The sequence below is a fragment of the Strix aluco genome, chromosome 22 (genome assembly GCF_031877795.1).
Source record: "Strix aluco isolate bStrAlu1 chromosome 22, bStrAlu1.hap1, whole genome shotgun sequence".
Lineage (NCBI taxonomy): Eukaryota > Metazoa > Chordata > Aves > Strigiformes > Strigidae > Strix > Strix aluco.
In genome coordinates, this window is record NC_133952.1 from 11,188,111 (window position 1) to 11,206,306 (window position 18,196).

The window sequence follows — 18,196 nt, forward strand, 5'->3', positions numbered from 1 at the left end:
TTCTTGCGAAGCAATGTGAACACTTCTGCTTCCCAGGCACAGAGAAGGCGCTAGCAAGGAATTCTCTGCCTGCCTTTCCCCAGTGCTCTGCAAGCTCTCCAGGACAACATAGAATCTGGGGCTCTGTGCTTTCTTTCGTTATGAACAAGTGTTACAGTTTTCTGCACAAAAGCGATTCTGCGAAGCAATGTGAACACTTCTGCTTCCCAGGCACAGAGAAGGTGCTAGCAGGTAATTCTCTGCCTGCCTTTCCCCAGTGCTCTGCAAGCTCTCCAGGACAACATAAAATCTGGGGCTCTGTGCTTTCTTTCCTTCTGAACAAGTGTTAGTGTTTTCTGCACAAAAGCGATTCTTGCGAAGCAATGTGAACACTTCTGCTTCCCAGGCACAGAGAAGGTGCTAGCAAGGAATTCTCTGCCTGCCTTTCCCCAGTGCTCTGCAAGCTCTCCAGGACAACATAAAATCTGGGGCTCTGTGCTTTCTTTCCTTCTGAACAAGTGTTAGTGTTTTCTGCACAAAAGCGATTCTGCGAAGCAATGTGAACAGGCACAGAGAAGGTGCTATCAGGGAATTCTCTGCCTGCCTTTCCCCAGTGCTCTGCAAGCTCTCCAGGACAACATAAAATCTGGGGCTCTGTGCTTTCTTTCGTTCTGAACAAGTGTTACTGTTTTCTGCACAAAAGCGATTCTGCGAAGCAATGTGAACACTTCTGCTTCCCAGGCACAGAGAAGGTGCTAGCAGGTAATTCTCTGCCTGCCTTTCCCCAGAGCTCTGCAAGCTCTCCAGGACAACATAAAATCTGGGGCTCTGTGCTTTCTTTCGTTCTGAACAAGTGTTACTGTTTTCTGCACAAAAGCGATTCTTGCGAAGCAATGTGAACACTTCTGCTTCCCAGGCACAGAGAAGGTGCTAGCAAGGAATTCTCTGCCTGCCTGTCCCCAGTGCTCTGCAAGCTCTCCAGGACAACATAAAATCTGGGGCTCTGTGCTTTCTTTCATTCTGAACAAGTGTTAGTGTTTTCTGCACAAAAGCGATTCTTGCGAAGCAATGTGAACACTTCTGCTTCCCAGGCACAGAGAAGGTGCTAGCAAGGAATTCTCTGCCTGCCTTTCCCCAGTGCTCTGCAAGCTCTCCAGGACAACATAGAATCTGGGGCTCTGTGCTTTCTTTCGTTATGAACAAGTGTTACAGTTTTCTGCACAAAAGCGATTCTGCCAAGCAATGTGAACACTTCTGCTTCCCAGGCACAGAGAAGGTGCTAGCAGGGAATTCTCTGCCTGCCTTTCCCCAGTGCTCTGCAAGCTCTCCAGGACAACATAAAATCTGGGGCTCTGTGCTTTCTTTCCTTCTGAACAAGTGTTACTGTTTTCTGCACAAAAGCGATTCTTGCAAAGCAATGTGAACACTTCTGCTTCCCAGGCACAGAGAAGGTGCTAGCAAGGAATTCTCTGCCTGCCTTTCCCCAGTGCTCTGCAAGCTCTCCAGGACAACATAAAATCTGGGGCTCTGTGCTTTCTTTCCTTCTGAACAAGTGTTAGTGTTTTCTGCACAAAAGCGATTCTGCGAAGCAATGTGAACAGGCACAGAGAAGGTGCTATCAGGGAATTCTCTGCCTGCCTTTCCCCAGTGCTCTGCAAGCTCTCCAGGACAACATAAAATCTGGGGCTCTGTGCTTTCTTTTCTTCTGAACAAGTGTTACTGTTTTCTGCACAAAAGCGATTCTGCGAAGAAATGTGAACAGGCACAGAGAAGGTGCTATCAGGGAATTCTCTGCCTGCCTTTCCCCAGTGCTCTGCAAGCTCTCCAGGACAACATAAAATCTGGGGCTCTGTGCTTTCTTTCCTTCTGAACAAGTGTTACTGTTTTCTGCACAAAAGCGATTCTGCGAAGCAATGTGAACAGGCACAGAGAAGGTGCTATCAGGGAATTCTCTGCCTGCCTTTCCCCAGTGCTCTGCAAGCTCTCCAGGACAACATAGAATCTGGGGCTCTGTGCTTTCTTTCCTTCTGAACAAGTGTTAGTGTTTTCTGCACAAAAGCGATTCTTGCGAAGCAATGTGAACACTTCTGCTTCCCAGGCACAGAGAAGGTGCTATCAGGGAATTCTCTGCCTGCCTTTCCCCAGTGCTCTGCAAGCTCTCCAGGACAACAGCAAGTCTGGGGCTCTGTGCTTTCTTTCGTTCTGAACAAGTGTTACTGTTTTCTGCACAAAAGCGATTCTGCCAAGCAATGTGAACACTTCTGCTTCCCAGGCACAGAGAAGGTGCTAGCAGGGAATTCTCTGCCTGCCTTTCCCCAGTGCTCTGCAAGCTCTCCAGAACAACATAGAATCTGGGGCTCTGTGCTTTCTTTCGTTCTGAACAAGTGTTACTGTTTTCTGCACAAAAGCGATTCTGCGAAGCAATGTGAACACTTCTGCTTCCCAGGCACAGAGAAGGTGGTAGCAAGGAATTCTGTGTTTGCCTTTCCCCAGTGCTCTGCAAGCTCTCCAGGACAACATAAAATCTGGGGCTCTGTGCTTTCTTTCATTCTGAACAAGTGTTAGTGTTTTCTGCACAAAAGCGATTCTTGCGAAGCAATGTGAACACTTCTGCTTCCCAGGCACAGAGAAGGTGCTAGCAAGGAATTCTCTGCCTGCCTTTCCCCAGTGCTCTGCAAGCTCTCCAGGACAACATAGAATCTGGGGCTCTGTGCTTTCTTTCGTTATGAACAAGTGTTACAGTTTTCTGCACAAAAGCGATTCTGCGAAGCAATGTGAACACTTCTGCTTCCCAGGCACAGAGAAGGTGCTAGCAGGTAATTCTCTGCCTGCCTTTCCCCAGTGCTCTGCAAGCTCTCCAGGACAACATAAAATCTGGGGCTCTGTGCTTTCTTTCCTTCTGAACAAGTGTTAGTGTTTTCTGCACAAAAGCGATTCTTGCGAAGCAATGTGAACACTTCTGCTTCCCAGGCACAGAGAAGGTGCTAGCAAGGAATTCTCTGCCTGCCTTTCCCCAGTGCTCTGCAAGCTCTCCAGGACAACATAAAATCTGGGGCTCTGTGCTTTCTTTCCTTCTGAACAAGTGTTACTGTTTTCTGCACAAAAGCGATTCTGCGAAGCAATGTGAACAGGCACAGAGAAGGTGCTAGCAGGGAATTCTCTGCCTGCCTTTCCCCAGTGTTCTGCAAGCTCTCCAGGACAACATAGAATCTGGGGCTCTGTGGTTTCTTTCGTTCTGAACAAGTGTTACAGTTTTCTGCACAAAAGCGATTCTGCGAAGCAATGTGAACACTTCTGCTTCCCAGGCACAGAGAAGGTGCTAGCAAGGAATTCTCTGCCTGCCTTTCCCCAGTGCTCTGCAAGCTCTCCAGGACAACATAGAATCTGGGGCTCTGTGCTTTCTTTCCTTCTGAACAAGTGTTAGTGTTTTCTGCACAAAAGCGATTCTTGCAAAGCAATGTGAACACTTCTGCTTCCCAGGCACAGAGAAGGTGCTAGCAAGGAATTCTCTGCCTGCCTTTCCCCAGTGCTCTGCAAGCTCTCCAGGACAACATAAAATCTGGGGCTCTGTGCTTTCTTTCCTTCTGAACAAGTGTTAGTGTTTTCTGCACAAAAGCGATTCTGCGAAGCAATGTGAACAGGCACAGAGAAGGTGCTATCAGGGAATTCTCTGCCTGCCTTTCCCCAGTGCTCTGCAAGCTCTCCAGGACAACATAAAATCTGGGGCTCTGTGCTTTCTTTTCTTCTGAACAAGTGTTACTGTTTTCTGCACAAAAGCGATTCTGCGAAGAAATGTGAACAGGCACAGAGAAGGTGCTATCAGGGAATTCTCTGCCTGCCTTTCCCCAGTGCTCTGCAAGCTCTCCAGGACAACATAAAATCTGGGGCTCTGTGCTTTCTTTCCTTCTGAACAAGTGTTACTGTTTTCTGCACAAAAGCGATTCTGCGAAGCAATGTGAACAGGCACAGAGAAGGTGCTATCAGGGAATTCTCTGCCTGCCTTTCCCCAGTGCTCTGCAAGCTCTCCAGGACAACATAGAATCTGGGGCTCTGTGCTTTCTTTCCTTCTGAACAAGTGTTAGTGTTTTCTGCACAAAAGCGATTCTTGCGAAGCAATGTGAACACTTCTGCTTCCCAGGCACAGAGAAGGTGCTATCAGGGAATTCTCTGCCTGCCTTTCCCCAGTGCTCTGCAAGCTCTCCAGGACAACAGCAAGTCTGGGGCTCTGTGCTTTCTTTCGTTCTGAACAAGTGTTACTGTTTTCTGCACAAAAGCGATTCTGCCAAGCAATGTGAACACTTCTGCTTCCCAGGCACAGAGAAGGTGCTAGCAGGGAATTCTCTGCCTGCCTTTCCCCAGTGCTCTGCAAGCTCTCCAGAACAACATAGAATCTGGGGCTCTGTGCTTTCTTTCGTTCTGAACAAGTGTTACTGTTTTCTGCACAAAAGCGATTCTGCGAAGCAATGTGAACACTTCTGCTTCCCAGGCACAGAGAAGGTGGTAGCAAGGAATTCTGTGTTTGCCTTTCCCCAGTGCTCTGCAAGCTCTCCAGGACAACATAAAATCTGGGGCTCTGTGCTTTCTTTCATTCTGAACAAGTGTTAGTGTTTTCTGCACAAAAGCGATTCTTGCGAAGCAATGTGAACACTTCTGCTTCCCAGGCACAGAGAAGGTGCTAGCAAGGAATTCTCTGCCTGCCTTTCCCCAGTGCTCTGCAAGCTCTCCAGGACAACATAGAATCTGGGGCTCTGTGCTTTCTTTCGTTATGAACAAGTGTTACAGTTTTCTGCACAAAAGCGATTCTGCGAAGCAATGTGAACACTTCTGCTTCCCAGGCACAGAGAAGGTGCTAGCAGGTAATTCTCTGCCTGCCTTTCCCCAGTGCTCTGCAAGCTCTCCAGGACAACATAAAATCTGGGGCTCTGTGCTTTCTTTCCTTCTGAACAAGTGTTAGTGTTTTCTGCACAAAAGCGATTCTTGCGAAGCAATGTGAACACTTCTGCTTCCCAGGCACAGAGAAGGTGCTAGCAAGGAATTCTCTGCCTGCCTTTCCCCAGTGCTCTGCAAGCTCTCCAGGACAACATAAAATCTGGGGCTCTGTGCTTTCTTTCCTTCTGAACAAGTGTTACTGTTTTCTGCACAAAAGCGATTCTGCGAAGCAATGTGAACAGGCACAGAGAAGGTGCTAGCAGGGAATTCTCTGCCTGCCTTTCCCCAGTGTTCTGCAAGCTCTCCAGGACAACATAGAATCTGGGGCTCTGTGGTTTCTTTCGTTCTGAACAAGTGTTACTGTTTTCTGCACAAAAGCGATTCTGCGAAGCAATGTGAACACTTCTGCTTCCCAGGCACAGAGAAGGTGCTATCAGGGAATTCTCTGCCTGCCTTTCCCCAGTGCTCTGCAAGCTCTCCAGGACAACATAGAATCTGGGGCTCTGTGCTTTCTTTCGTTATGAACAAGTGTTACAGTTTTCTGCACAAAAGCGATTCTGCGAAGCAATGTGAACACTTCTGCTTCCCAGGCACAGAGAAGGTGCTAGCAAGGAATTCTCTGCCTGCCTTTCCCCAGTGCTCTGCAAGCTCTCCAGGACAACATAAAATCTGGGGCTCTGTGCTTTCTTTAGTTCTGAACAAGTGTTACTGTTTTCTGCACAAAAGCGATTCTGCGAAGCAATGTGAACAGGCACAGAGAAGGTGCTATCAGGGAATTCTCTGCCTGCCTTTCCCCAGTGCTCTGCAAGCTCTCCAGGACAACAGCAAATCTGGGGCTCTGTGCTTTCTTTCGTTCTGAACAAGTGTTACTGTTTTCTGCACAAAAGCGATTCTGCGAAGCAATGTGAACAGGCACAGAGAAGGTGCTAGCAGGGAATTCTCTGCCTGCCTTTCCCCAGTGCTCTGCAAGCTCTCCAGGACAACATAGAATCTGGGGCTCTGTGCTTTCTTTCCTTCTGAACAAGTGTTACTGTTTTCTGCACAAAAGCGATTGTGCGAAGCAATGTGAACACTTCTGCTTCCCAGGCACAGAGAAGGTGCTAGCAGGTAATTCTCTGCCTGCCTTTCCCCAGAGCTCTGCAAGCTCTCCAGGACAACATAAAATCTGGGGCTCTGTGCTTTCTTTCGTTCTGAACAAGTGTTACTGTTTTCTGCACAAAAGCGATTCTTGCGAAGCAATGTGAACACTTCTGCTTCCCAGGCACAGAGAAGGTGCTAGCAAGGAATTCTCTGCCTGCCTGTCCCCAGTGCTCTGCAAGCTCTCCAGGACAACATAAAATCTGGGGCTCTGTGCTTTCTTTCATTCTGAACAAGTGTTAGTGTTTTCTGCACAAAAGCGATTCTTGCAAAGCAATGTGAACACTTCTGCTTCCCAGGCACAGAGAAGGTGCTAGCAAGGAATTCTCTGCCTGCCTTTCCCCAGTGCTCTGCAAGCTCTCCAGGACAACATAGAATCTGGGGCTCTGTGCTTTCTTTCGTTATGAACAAGTGTTACTGTTTTCTGCAGAAAAGCGATTCTTGCGAAGCAATGTGAACAGGCACAGAGAAGGTGCTAGCAGGGAATTCTCTGCCTGCCTGTCCGCAGTGCTCTGCAAGCTCTCCAGGACAACATAGAATCTGGGGCTCTGTGCTTTCTTTCGTTCTGAACAAGTGTTACTGTTTTCTGCACAAAAGCGATTCTTGCGAAGCAATGTGAACACTTCTGCTTCCCAGGCACAGAGAAGGTGCTAGCAGGAAATTCTCTGCCTGCCGTTCCCCAGTGCTCTGCAAGCTCTCCAGGACAACATAAAATCTGGGGCTCTGTGCTTTCTTTCCTTCTGAACAAGTGTTACTGTTTTCTGCACAAAAGCGATTCTGCGAAGCAATGTGAACAGGCACAGAGAAGGTGCTATCAGGGAATTCTCTGCCTGCCTTTCCCCAGTGCTCTGCAAGCTCTCCAGGACAACATAGAATCTGGGGCTCTGTGCTTTCTTTCCTTCTGAACAAGTGTTAGTGTTTTCTGCACAAAAGCGATTCTTGCGAAGCAATGTGAACACTTCTGCTTCCCAGGCACAGAGAAGGTGCTATCAGGGAATTCTCTGCCTGCCTTTCCCCAGTGCTCTGCAAGATCTCCAGGACAACATAGAATTTGGGGCTCTGTGCTTTCTTTCGTTCTGAACAAGTGTTACTGTTTTCTGCACAAAAGCGATTCTGCCAAGCAATGTGAACACTTCTGCTTCCCAGGCACAGAGAAGGTGCTAGCAGGGAATTCTCTGCCTGCCTTTCCCCAGTGCTCTGCAAGCTCTCCAGGACAACATAGAATCTGGGGCTCTGTGCTTTCTTTCGTTATGAACAAGTGTTACAGTTTTCTGCACAAAAGCGATTCTGCGAAGCAATGTGAACACTTCTGCTTCCCAGGCACAGAGAAGGTGCTAGCAAGGAATTCTCTGCCTGCCTTTCCCCAGTGCTCTGCAAGCTCTCCAGGACAACATAAAATCTGGGGCTCTGTGCTTTCTTTCCTTCTGAACAAGTGTTAGTGTTTTCTGCACAAAAGCGATTCTGCGAAGCAATGTGAACAGGCACAGAGAACGTGCTATCAGGGAATTCTCTGTCTGCCTTTCCCCAGTGCTCTGCAAGCTCTCCAGGACAACATAAAATCTGGGGCTCTGTGCTTTCTTTCCTTCTGAACAAGTGTTAGTGTTTTCTGCACAAAAGCGATTCTGCGAAGCAATGTGAACAGGCACAGAGAAGGTGCTATCAGGTAATTCTCTGCCTGCCTTTCCCCTGTGCTCTGCAAGCTCTCCAGGACAACATAGAATCTGGGACTCTGTGCTTTCTTTCCTTCTGAACAAGTGTTACTGTTTTCTGCACAAAAGCGATTCTGCGAAGCAATGTGAACAGGCACAGAGAAGGTGCTATCAGGGAATTCTCTGCCTGCCTTTCCCCAGTGCTCTGCAAGCTCTCCAGGACAACATAAAATCTGGGGCTCTGTGCTTTCTTTCCTTCTGAACAATTGTTAGTGTTGTCTGCACAAAAGCGATTCTGCGAAGCAATGTGAACAGGCACAGAGAAGGTGCTATCAGGGAATTCTCTGCCTGCCTTTCCCCAGTGGTCTGCAAGCTCTCCAGGACAACATAGAATCTGGGGCTCTGTGCTTTCTTTCCTTCTGAACAAGTGTTACTGTTTTCTGCACAAAAGCGATTGTGCGAAGCAATGTGAACACTTCTGCTTCCCAGGCACAGAGAAGGTGCTAGCAGGTAATTCTCTGCCTGCCTTTCCCCAGAGCTCTGCAAGCTCTCCAGGACAACATAAAATCTGGGGCTCTGTGCTTTCTTTCGTTCTGAACAAGTGTTACTGTTTTCTGCACAAAAGCGATTCTTGCGAAGCAATGTGAACACTTCTGCTTCCCAGGCACAGAGAAGGTGCTAGCAAGGAATTCTCTGTTTCCCTTTCCCCAGTGCTCTGCAAGCTCTCCAGGACAACATAAAATCTGGGGCTCTGTGCTTTCTTTCGTTCTGAACAAGTGTTAGTGTTTTCTGCACAAAAGCGATTCTTGTGAAGCAATGTGAACACTTCTGCTTCCCAGGCACAGAGAAGGTGCTAGCAAGGAATTCTCTGCCTGCCTTTCCCCAGTGCTCTGCAAGCTCTCCAGGACAACATAAAATCTGGGGCTCTGTGCTTTCTTTCCTTCTGAACAAGTGTTACTGTTTTCTGCACAAAAGCGATTCTGCGAAGCAATGTGAACAGGCACAGAGAAGGTGCTATCAGGGAATTCTCTGCCTGCCTTTCCCCAGTGCTCTGCAAGCTCTCCAGGACAACAGCAAATCTGGAGTTCTGTGCTTTCTTTCCTTCTGAACAAGTGTTACTGTTTTCTGCACAAAAGCAATTCTGCGAAGCAATGTGAACACTTCTGCTTCCCAGGCACAGAGAAGGTGCTAGCAAGGAATTCTCTGCCTGCCTTTCCCCAGTGCTCTGCAAGCTCTCCAGGACAACATAAAATCTGGGGCTCTGTGCTTTCTTTCCTTCTGAACAAGTGTTAGTGTTTTCTGCACAAAAGCGATTCTGCGAAGCAATGTGAACAGGCACAGAGAAGGTGCTAGCAGGGAATTCTCTGCCTGCCTTTCCCCAGTGCTCTGCAAGCTCTCCAGGACAACATAGAATCTGGGGCTCTGTGCTTTCTTTCCTTCTGAACAAGTGTTAGTGTTTTCTGCACAAAAGCGATTCTTGCGAAGCAATGTGAACACTTCTGCTTCCCAGGCACAGAGAAGGTGCTATCAGGGAATTCTCTGCCTGCCTTTCCCCAGTGCTCTGCAAGCTCTCCAGAACAACATAGAATCTGGGGCTCTGTGCTTTCTTTCGTTCTGAACAAGTGTTACTGTTTTCTGCACAAAAGCGATTCTGCGAAGCAATGTGAACACTTCTGCTTCCCAGGCACAGAGAAGGTGCTAGCAAGGAATTCTGTGTTTGCCTTTCCCCAGTGCTCTGCAAGCTCTCCAGGACAACATAAAATCTGGGGCTCTGTGCTTTCTTTCATTCTGAACAAGTGTTACTGTTTTCTGCACAAAAGCGATTCTTGCGAAGCAATGTGAACACTTCTGCTTCCCAGGCACAGAGAAGGTGCTATCAGGGAATTCTCTGCCTGCCTTTCCCCAGTGCTCTGCAAGCTCTCCAGGACAACATAGAATCTGGGGCTCTGTGCTTTCTTTCGTTATGAACAAGTGTTACAGTTTTCTGCACAAAAGCGATTCTGCGAAGCAATGTGAACACTTCTGCTTCCCAGGCACAGAGAAGGTGCTAGCAAGGAATTCTCTGTTTCCCTTTCCCCAGTGCTCTGCAAGCTCTCCAGGACAACATAAAATCTGGGGCTCTGTGCTTTCTTTCCTTCTGAACAAGTGTTAGTGTTTTCTGCACAAAAGCGATTCTGCGAAGCAATGTGAACAGGCACAGAGAACGTGCTATCAGGGAATTCTCTGTCTGCCTTTCCCCAGTGCTCTGCAAGCTCTCCAGGACAACATAGAATCTGGGGCTCTGTGCTTTCTTTCCTTCTGCACAATTGTTAGTGTTGTCTGCACAAAAGCGATTCTGCGAAGCAATGTGAACAGGCACAGAGAAGGTGCTAGCAGGGAATTCTCTGCCTGCCTTTCCCCAGTGCTCTGCAAGCTCTCCAGGACAACATAGAATCTGGGGCTCTGTGCTTTCTTTCCTTCTGAACAAGTGTTACTGTTTTCTGCACAAAAGCGATTCTTGCGAAGCAATGTGAACACTTCTGCTTCCCAGGCACAGAGAAGGTGCTAGCACGTAATTCTCTGCCTGCCTTTCCCCAGAGCTCTGCAAGCTCTCCAGGACAACATAGAATCTGGGGCTCTGTGCTTTCTTTCGTTCTGAACAAGTGTTACTGTTTTATGCACAAAAGCGATTCTTGCGAAGCAATGTGAACACTTCTGCTTCCCAGGCACAGAGAAGGTGCTATCAGGGAATTCTCTGCCTGCCTTTCCCCAGTGCTCTGCAAGCTCTCCAGGGCAACATAGAATCTGGGGCTCTTTGCTTTCTTTCGTTCTGAACAAGTGTTACTGTTTTCTGCACAAAAGCGATTCTTGCGAAGCAATGTGAACAGGCACAGAGAAGGTGCTAGCAGGGAATTCTCTGCCTGCCTTTCCCCAGTGCTCTGCAAGCTCTCCAGGACAACATAAAATCTGGGGCTCTGTGCTTTCTTTCGTTCTGAAGAAGTGTTACTGTTTTCTGCACAAAAGCGATTCTGCGAAGCAATGTGAACCCTTCTGCTTAGCCAGGCACAGAGAAGGTGCTAGCAAGGAATTCTCTGTTTCCCTTTCCCCAGTGCTCTGCAAGCTCTCCAGGACAACATAAAATCTGGGGCTCTGTGCTTTCTTTCATTCTGAACAAGTGTTAGTGTTTTCTGCACAAAAGCGATTCTTGTGAAGCAATGTGAACACTTCTGCTTCCCAGGCACAGAGAAGGTGCTAGCAAGGAATTCTCTGCCTGCCTTTCCCCAGTGCTCTGCAAGCTCTCCAGGACAACATAAAATCTGGGGCTCTGTGCTTTCTTTCCTTCTGAACAAGAGTTACTGTTTTCTGCACAAAAGCGATTCTTGCGAAGCAATGTGAACACTTCTGCTTCCCAGGCACAGCGAAGGTGCTATCAGGGAATTCTCTGCCTGCCTTTCCCCAGTGCTCTGCAAGCTCTCCAGGACAACATAGAATCTGGGGCTCTGTGCTTTCTTTCGTTCTGAACAAGTGTTAGTGTTTTCTGCACAAAAGCGATTCTGCCAAGCAATGTGAACACTTCTGCTTCCCAGGCACAGAGAAGGTGCTAGCAGGTAATTCTCTGCCTGCCTTTCCCCAGTGCTCTGCAAGCTCTCCAGAACAACATAGAATCTGGGGCTCTGTGCTTTCTTTCGTTCTGAACAAGTGTTACTGTTTTCTGCACAAAAGCGATTCTGCGAAGCAATGTGAACACTTCTGCTTCCCAGGCACAGAGAAGGTGCTAGCAAGGAATTCTGTGTTTGCCTTTCCCCAGTGCTCTGCAAGCTCTCCAGGACAACATAAAATCTGGGGCTCTGTGCTTTCTTTCATTCTGAACAAGTGTTAGTGTTTTCTGCACAAAAGCGATTCTTGCGAAGCAATGTGAACACTTCTGCTTCCCAGGCACAGAGAAGGTGCTAGCAAGGAATTCTCTGCCTGCCTTTCCCCAGTGCTCTGCAAGCTCTCCAGGACAACATAGAATCTGGGGCTCTGTGCTTTCTTTCGTTATGAACAAGTGTTACAGTTTTCTGCACAAAAGCGATTCTGCGAAGCAATGTGAACACTTCTGCTTCCCAGGCACAGAGAAGGTGCTAGCAGGTAATTCTCTGCCTGCCTTTCCCCAGTGCTCTGCAAGCTCTCCAGGACAACATAGAATCTGGGGCTCTGTGCTTTCTTTCCTTCTGAACAAGTGTTAGTGTTTTCTGCACAAAAGCGATTCTTGCAAAGCAATGTGAACACTTCTGCTTCCCAGGCACAGAGAAGGTGCTAGCAAGGAATTCTCTGCCTGCCTTTCCCCAGTGCTCTGCAAGCTCTCCAGGACAACATAAAATCTGGGGCTCTGTGCTTTCTTTCCTTCTGAACAAGTGTTATTGTTTTCTGCACAAAAGCGATTCTGCGAAGCAATGTGAACAGGCACAGAGAAGGTGCTATCAGGGAATTCTCTGCCTGCCTTTCCCCAGTGCTCTGCAAGCTCTCCAGGACAACATAAAATCTGGGGCTCTGTGCTTTCTTTCCTTCTGAACAAGTGTTACTGTTTTCTGCACAAAAGCGATTCTGCGAAGCAATGTGAACAGGCACAGAGAAGGTGCTATCAGGGAATTCTCTGCCTGCCTTTCCCCAGTGCTCTGCAAGCTCTCCAGGACAACATAAAATCTGGGGCTCTGTGCTTTCTTTCCTTCTGAACAAGTGTTAGTGTTTTCTGCACAAAAGCGATTCTGCGAAGCAATGTGAACAGGCACAGAGAAGGTGCTATCAGGGAATTCTCTGCCTGCCTTTCCCCAGTGCTCTGCAAGCTCTCCAGGACAACATAGAATCTGGGGCTCTGTGCTTTCTTTCCTTCTGAACAAGTGTTAGTGTTTTCTGCACAAAAGCGATTCTTGCGAAGCAATGTGAACACTTCTGCTTCCCAGGCACAGAGAAGGTGCTATCAGGGAATTCTCTGCCTGCCTTTCCCCAGTGCTCTGCAAGCTCTCCAGGACAACAGCAAGTCTGGGGCTCTGTGCTTTCTTTCGTTCTGAACAAGTGTTACTGTTTTCTGCACAAAAGCGATTCTGCCAAGCAATGTGAACACTTCTGCTTCCCAGGCACAGAGAAGGTGCTAGCAGGGAATTCTCTGCCTGCCTTTCCCCAGTGCTCTGCAAGCTCTCCAGAACAACATAGAATCTGGGGCTCTGTGCTTTCTTTCGTTCTGAACAAGTGTTACTGTTTTCTGCACAAAAGCGATTCTGCGAAGCAATGTGAACACTTCTGCTTCCCAGGCACAGAGAAGGTGCTAGCAAGGAATTCTGTGTTTGCCTTTCCCCAGTGCTCTGCAAGCTCTCCAGGACAACATAAAATGTGGGGCTCTGTGCTTTCTTTCCTTCTGAACAAGTGTTACTGTTTTCTGCACAAAAGCGATTCTTGCGAAGCAATGTGAACACTTCTGCTTCCCAGGCACAGAGAAGGTGCTATCAGGGAATTCTCTGCCTGCCTTTCCCCAGTGCTCTGCAAGCTCTCCAGAACAACATAGAATCTGGGGCTCTGTGCTTTCTTTCGTTCTGAACAAGTGTTACTGTTTTCTGCACAAAAGCGATTCTGCGAAGCAATGTGAACACTTCTGCTTCCCAGGCACAGAGAAGGTGCTAGCAAGGAATTCTGTGTTTGCCTTTCCCCAGTGCTCTGCAAGCTCTCCAGGACAACATAAAATCTGGGGCTCTGTGCTTTCTTTCATTCTGAACAAGTGTTACTGTTTTCTGCACAAAAGCGATTCTTGCGAAGCAATGTGAACACTTCTGCTTCCCAGGCACAGAGAAGGTGCTATCAGGGAATTCTCTGCCTGCCTTTCCCCAGTGCTCTGCAAGCTCTCCAGGACAACATAGAATCTGGGGCTCTGTGCTTTCTTTCGTTATGAACAAGTGTTACAGTTTTCTGCACAAAAGCGATTCTGCGAAGCAATGTGAACACTTCTGCTTCCCAGGCACAGAGAAGGTGCTAGCAAGGAATTCTCTGTTTCCCTTTCCCCAGTGCTCTGCAAGCTCTCCAGGACAACATAAAATCTGGGGCTCTGTGCTTTCTTTCCTTCTGAACAAGTGTTAGTGTTTTCTGCACAAAAGCGATTCTGCGAAGCAATGTGAACAGGCACAGAGAACGTGCTATCAGGGAATTCTCTGTCTGCCTTTCCCCAGTGCTCTGCAAGCTCTCCAGGACAACATAGAATCTGGGGCTCTGTGCTTTCTTTCCTTCTGCACAATTGTTAGTGTTGTCTGCACAAAAGCGATTCTGCGAAGCAATGTGAACAGGCACAGAGAAGGTGCTAGCAGGGAATTCTCTGCCTGCCTTTCCCCAGTGCTCTGCAAGCTCTCCAGGACAACATAGAATCTGGGGCTCTGTGCTTTCTTTCCTTCTGAACAAGTGTTACTGTTTTCTGCACAAAAGCGATTCTTGCGAAGCAATGTGAACACTTCTGCTTCCCAGGCACAGAGAAGGTGCTAGCACGTAATTCTCTGCCTGCCTTTCCCCAGAGCTCTGCAAGCTCTCCAGGACAACATAGAATCTGGGGCTCTGTGCTTTCTTTCGTTCTGAACAAGTGTTACTGTTTTATGCACAAAAGCGATTCTTGCGAAGCAATGTGAACACTTCTGCTTCCCAGGCACAGAGAAGGTGCTATCAGGGAATTCTCTGCCTGCCTTTCCCCAGTGCTCTGCAAGCTCTCCAGGGCAACATAGAATCTGGGGCTCTTTGCTTTCTTTCGTTCTGAACAAGTGTTACTGTTTTCTGCACAAAAGCGATTCTTGCGAAGCAATGTGAACAGGCACAGAGAAGGTGCTAGCAGGGAATTCTCTGCCTGCCTTTCCCCAGTGCTCTGCAAGCTCTCCAGGACAACATAAAATCTGGGGCTCTGTGCTTTCTTTCGTTCTGAAGAAGTGTTACTGTTTTCTGCACAAAAGCGATTCTGCGAAGCAATGTGAACCCTTCTGCTTAGCCAGGCACAGAGAAGGTGCTAGCAAGGAATTCTCTGTTTCCCTTTCCCCAGTGCTCTGCAAGCTCTCCAGGACAACATAAAATCTGGGGCTCTGTGCTTTCTTTCATTCTGAACAAGTGTTAGTGTTTTCTGCACAAAAGCGATTCTTGTGAAGCAATGTGAACACTTCTGCTTCCCAGGCACAGAGAAGGTGCTAGCAAGGAATTCTCTGCCTGCCTTTCCCCAGTGCTCTGCAAGCTCTCCAGGACAACATAAAATCTGGGGCTCTGTGCTTTCTTTCCTTCTGAACAAGAGTTACTGTTTTCTGCACAAAAGCGATTCTTGCGAAGCAATGTGAACACTTCTGCTTCCCAGGCACAGCGAAGGTGCTATCAGGGAATTCTCTGCCTGCCTTTCCCCAGTGCTCTGCAAGCTCTCCAGGACAACATAGAATCTGGGGCTCTGTGCTTTCTTTCGTTCTGAACAAGTGTTAGTGTTTTCTGCACAAAAGCGATTCTGCCAAGCAATGTGAACACTTCTGCTTCCCAGGCACAGAGAAGGTGCTAGCAGGTAATTCTCTGCCTGCCTTTCCCCAGTGCTCTGCAAGCTCTCCAGAACAACATAGAATCTGGGGCTCTGTGCTTTCTTTCGTTCTGAACAAGTGTTACTGTTTTCTGCACAAAAGCGATTCTGCGAAGCAATGTGAACACTTCTGCTTCCCAGGCACAGAGAAGGTGCTAGCAAGGAATTCTGTGTTTGCCTTTCCCCAGTGCTCTGCAAGCTCTCCAGGACAACATAAAATCTGGGGCTCTGTGCTTTCTTTCATTCTGAACAAGTGTTAGTGTTTTCTGCACAAAAGCGATTCTTGCGAAGCAATGTGAACACTTCTGCTTCCCAGGCACAGAGAAGGTGCTAGCAAGGAATTCTCTGCCTGCCTTTCCCCAGTGCTCTGCAAGCTCTCCAGGACAACATAGAATCTGGGGCTCTGTGCTTTCTTTCGTTATGAACAAGTGTTACAGTTTTCTGCACAAAAGCGATTCTGCGAAGCAATGTGAACACTTCTGCTTCCCAGGCACAGAGAAGGTGCTAGCAGGTAATTCTCTGCCTGCCTTTCCCCAGTGCTCTGCAAGCTCTCCAGGACAACATAGAATCTGGGGCTCTGTGCTTTCTTTCCTTCTGAACAAGTGTTAGTGTTTTCTGCACAAAAGCGATTCTTGCAAAGCAATGTGAACACTTCTGCTTCCCAGGCACAGAGAAGGTGCTAGCAAGGAATTCTCTGCCTGCCTTTCCCCAGTGCTCTGCAAGCTCTCCAGGACAACATAAAATCTGGGGCTCTGTGCTTTCTTTCCTTCTGAACAAGTGTTATTGTTTTCTGCACAAAAGCGATTCTGCGAAGCAATGTGAACAGGCACAGAGAAGGTGCTATCAGGGAATTCTCTGCCTGCCTTTCCCCAGTGCTCTGCAAGCTCTCCAGGACAACATAAAATCTGGGGCTCTGTGCTTTCTTTCCTTCTGAACAAGTGTTACTGTTTTCTGCACAAAAGCGATTCTGCGAAGCAATGTGAACAGGCACAGAGAAGGTGCTATCAGGGAATTCTCTGCCTGCCTTTCCCCAGTGCTCTGCAAGCTCTCCAGGACAACATAAAATCTGGGGCTCTGTGCTTTCTTTCCTTCTGAACAAGTGTTAGTGTTTTCTGCACAAAAGCGATTCTGCGAAGCAATGTGAACAGGCACAGAGAAGGTGCTATCAGGGAATTCTCTGCCTGCCTTTCCCCAGTGCTCTGCAAGCTCTCCAGGACAACATAGAATCTGGGGCTCTGTGCTTTCTTTCCTTCTGAACAAGTGTTAGTGTTTTCTGCACAAAAGCGATTCTTGCGAAGCAATGTGAACACTTCTGCTTCCCAGGCACAGAGAAGGTGCTATCAGGGAATTCTCTGCCTGCCTTTCCCCAGTGCTCTGCAAGCTCTCCAGGACAACAGCAAGTCTGGGGCTCTGTGCTTTCTTTCGTTCTGAACAAGTGTTACTGTTTTCTGCACAAAAGCGATTCTGCCAAGCAATGTGAACACTTCTGCTTCCCAGGCACAGAGAAGGTGCTAGCAGGGAATTCTCTGCCTGCCTTTCCCCAGTGCTCTGCAAGCTCTCCAGAACAACATAGAATCTGGGGCTCTGTGCTTTCTTTCGTTCTGAACAAGTGTTACTGTTTTCTGCACAAAAGCGATTCTGCGAAGCAATGTGAACACTTCTGCTTCCCAGGCACAGAGAAGGTGCTAGCAAGGAATTCTGTGTTTGCCTTTCCCCAGTGCTCTGCAAGCTCTCCAGGACAACATAAAATGTGGGGCTCTGTGCTTTCTTTCATTCTGAACAAGTGTTACTGTTTTCTGCACAAAAGCGATTCTTGCGAAGCAATGTGAACACTTCTGCTTCCCAGGCACAGAGAAGGTGCTAGCAAGGAATTCTGTGTTTGCCTTTCCCCAGTGCTCTGCAAGCTCTCCAGGACAACATAAAATCTGGGGCTCTGTGCTTTCTTTCATTCTGAACAAGTGTTAGTGTTTTCTGCACAAAAGCGATTCTTGCGAAGCAATGTGAACACTTCTGCTTCCCAGGCACAGAGAAGGTGCTAGCAAGGAATTCTCTGTCTGCCTTTCCCCAGTGCTCTGCAAGCTCTCCAGGACAACATAGAATCTGGGGCTCTGTGCTTTCTTTCGTTATGAACAAGTGTTACAGTTTTCTGCACAAAAGCGATTCTGCGAAGCAATGTGAACACTTCTGCTTCCCAGGCACAGAGAAGGTGCTAGCAGGTAATTCTCTGCCTGCCTTTCCCCAGTGCTCTGCAAGCTCTCCAGGACAACATAAAATCTGGGGCTCTGTGCTTTCTTTCCTTCTGAACAAGTGTTAGTGTTTTCTGCACAAAAGCGATTCTTGCGAAGCAATGTGAACACTTCTGCTTCCCAGGCACAGAGAAGGTGCTAGCAAGGAATTCTCTGCCTGCCTTTCCCCAGTGCTCTGCAAGCTCTCCAGGACAACATAAAATCTGGGGCTCTGTGCTTTCTTTCCTTCTGAACAAGTGTTAGTGTTTTCTGCACAAAAGCGATTCTGCGAAGCAATGTGAACAGGCACAGAGAAGGTGCTATCAGGGAATTCTCTGCCTGCCTTTCCCCAGTGCTCTGCAAGCTCTCCAGGACAACATAAAATCTGGGGCTCTGTGCTTTCTTTCGTTCTGAACAAGTGTTACTGTTTTCTGCACAAAAGCGATTCTGCGAAGCAATGTGAACACTTCTGCTTCCCAGGCACAGAGAAGGTGATAGCAAGGAATTCTCTGCCTGCCTTTCCCCAGTGCTCTGCAAGCTCTCCAGGACAACATAGAATCTGGGGCTCTGTGCTTTCTTTCGTTATGAACAAGTGTTACAGTTTTCTGCACAAAAGCGATTCTGCGAAGCAATGTGAACACTTCTGCTTCCCAGGCACAGAGAAGGTGCTAGCAAGGAATTCTCTGCCTGCCTTTCCCCAGTGCTCTGCAAGCTCTCCAGGACAACATAAAATCTGGGGCTCT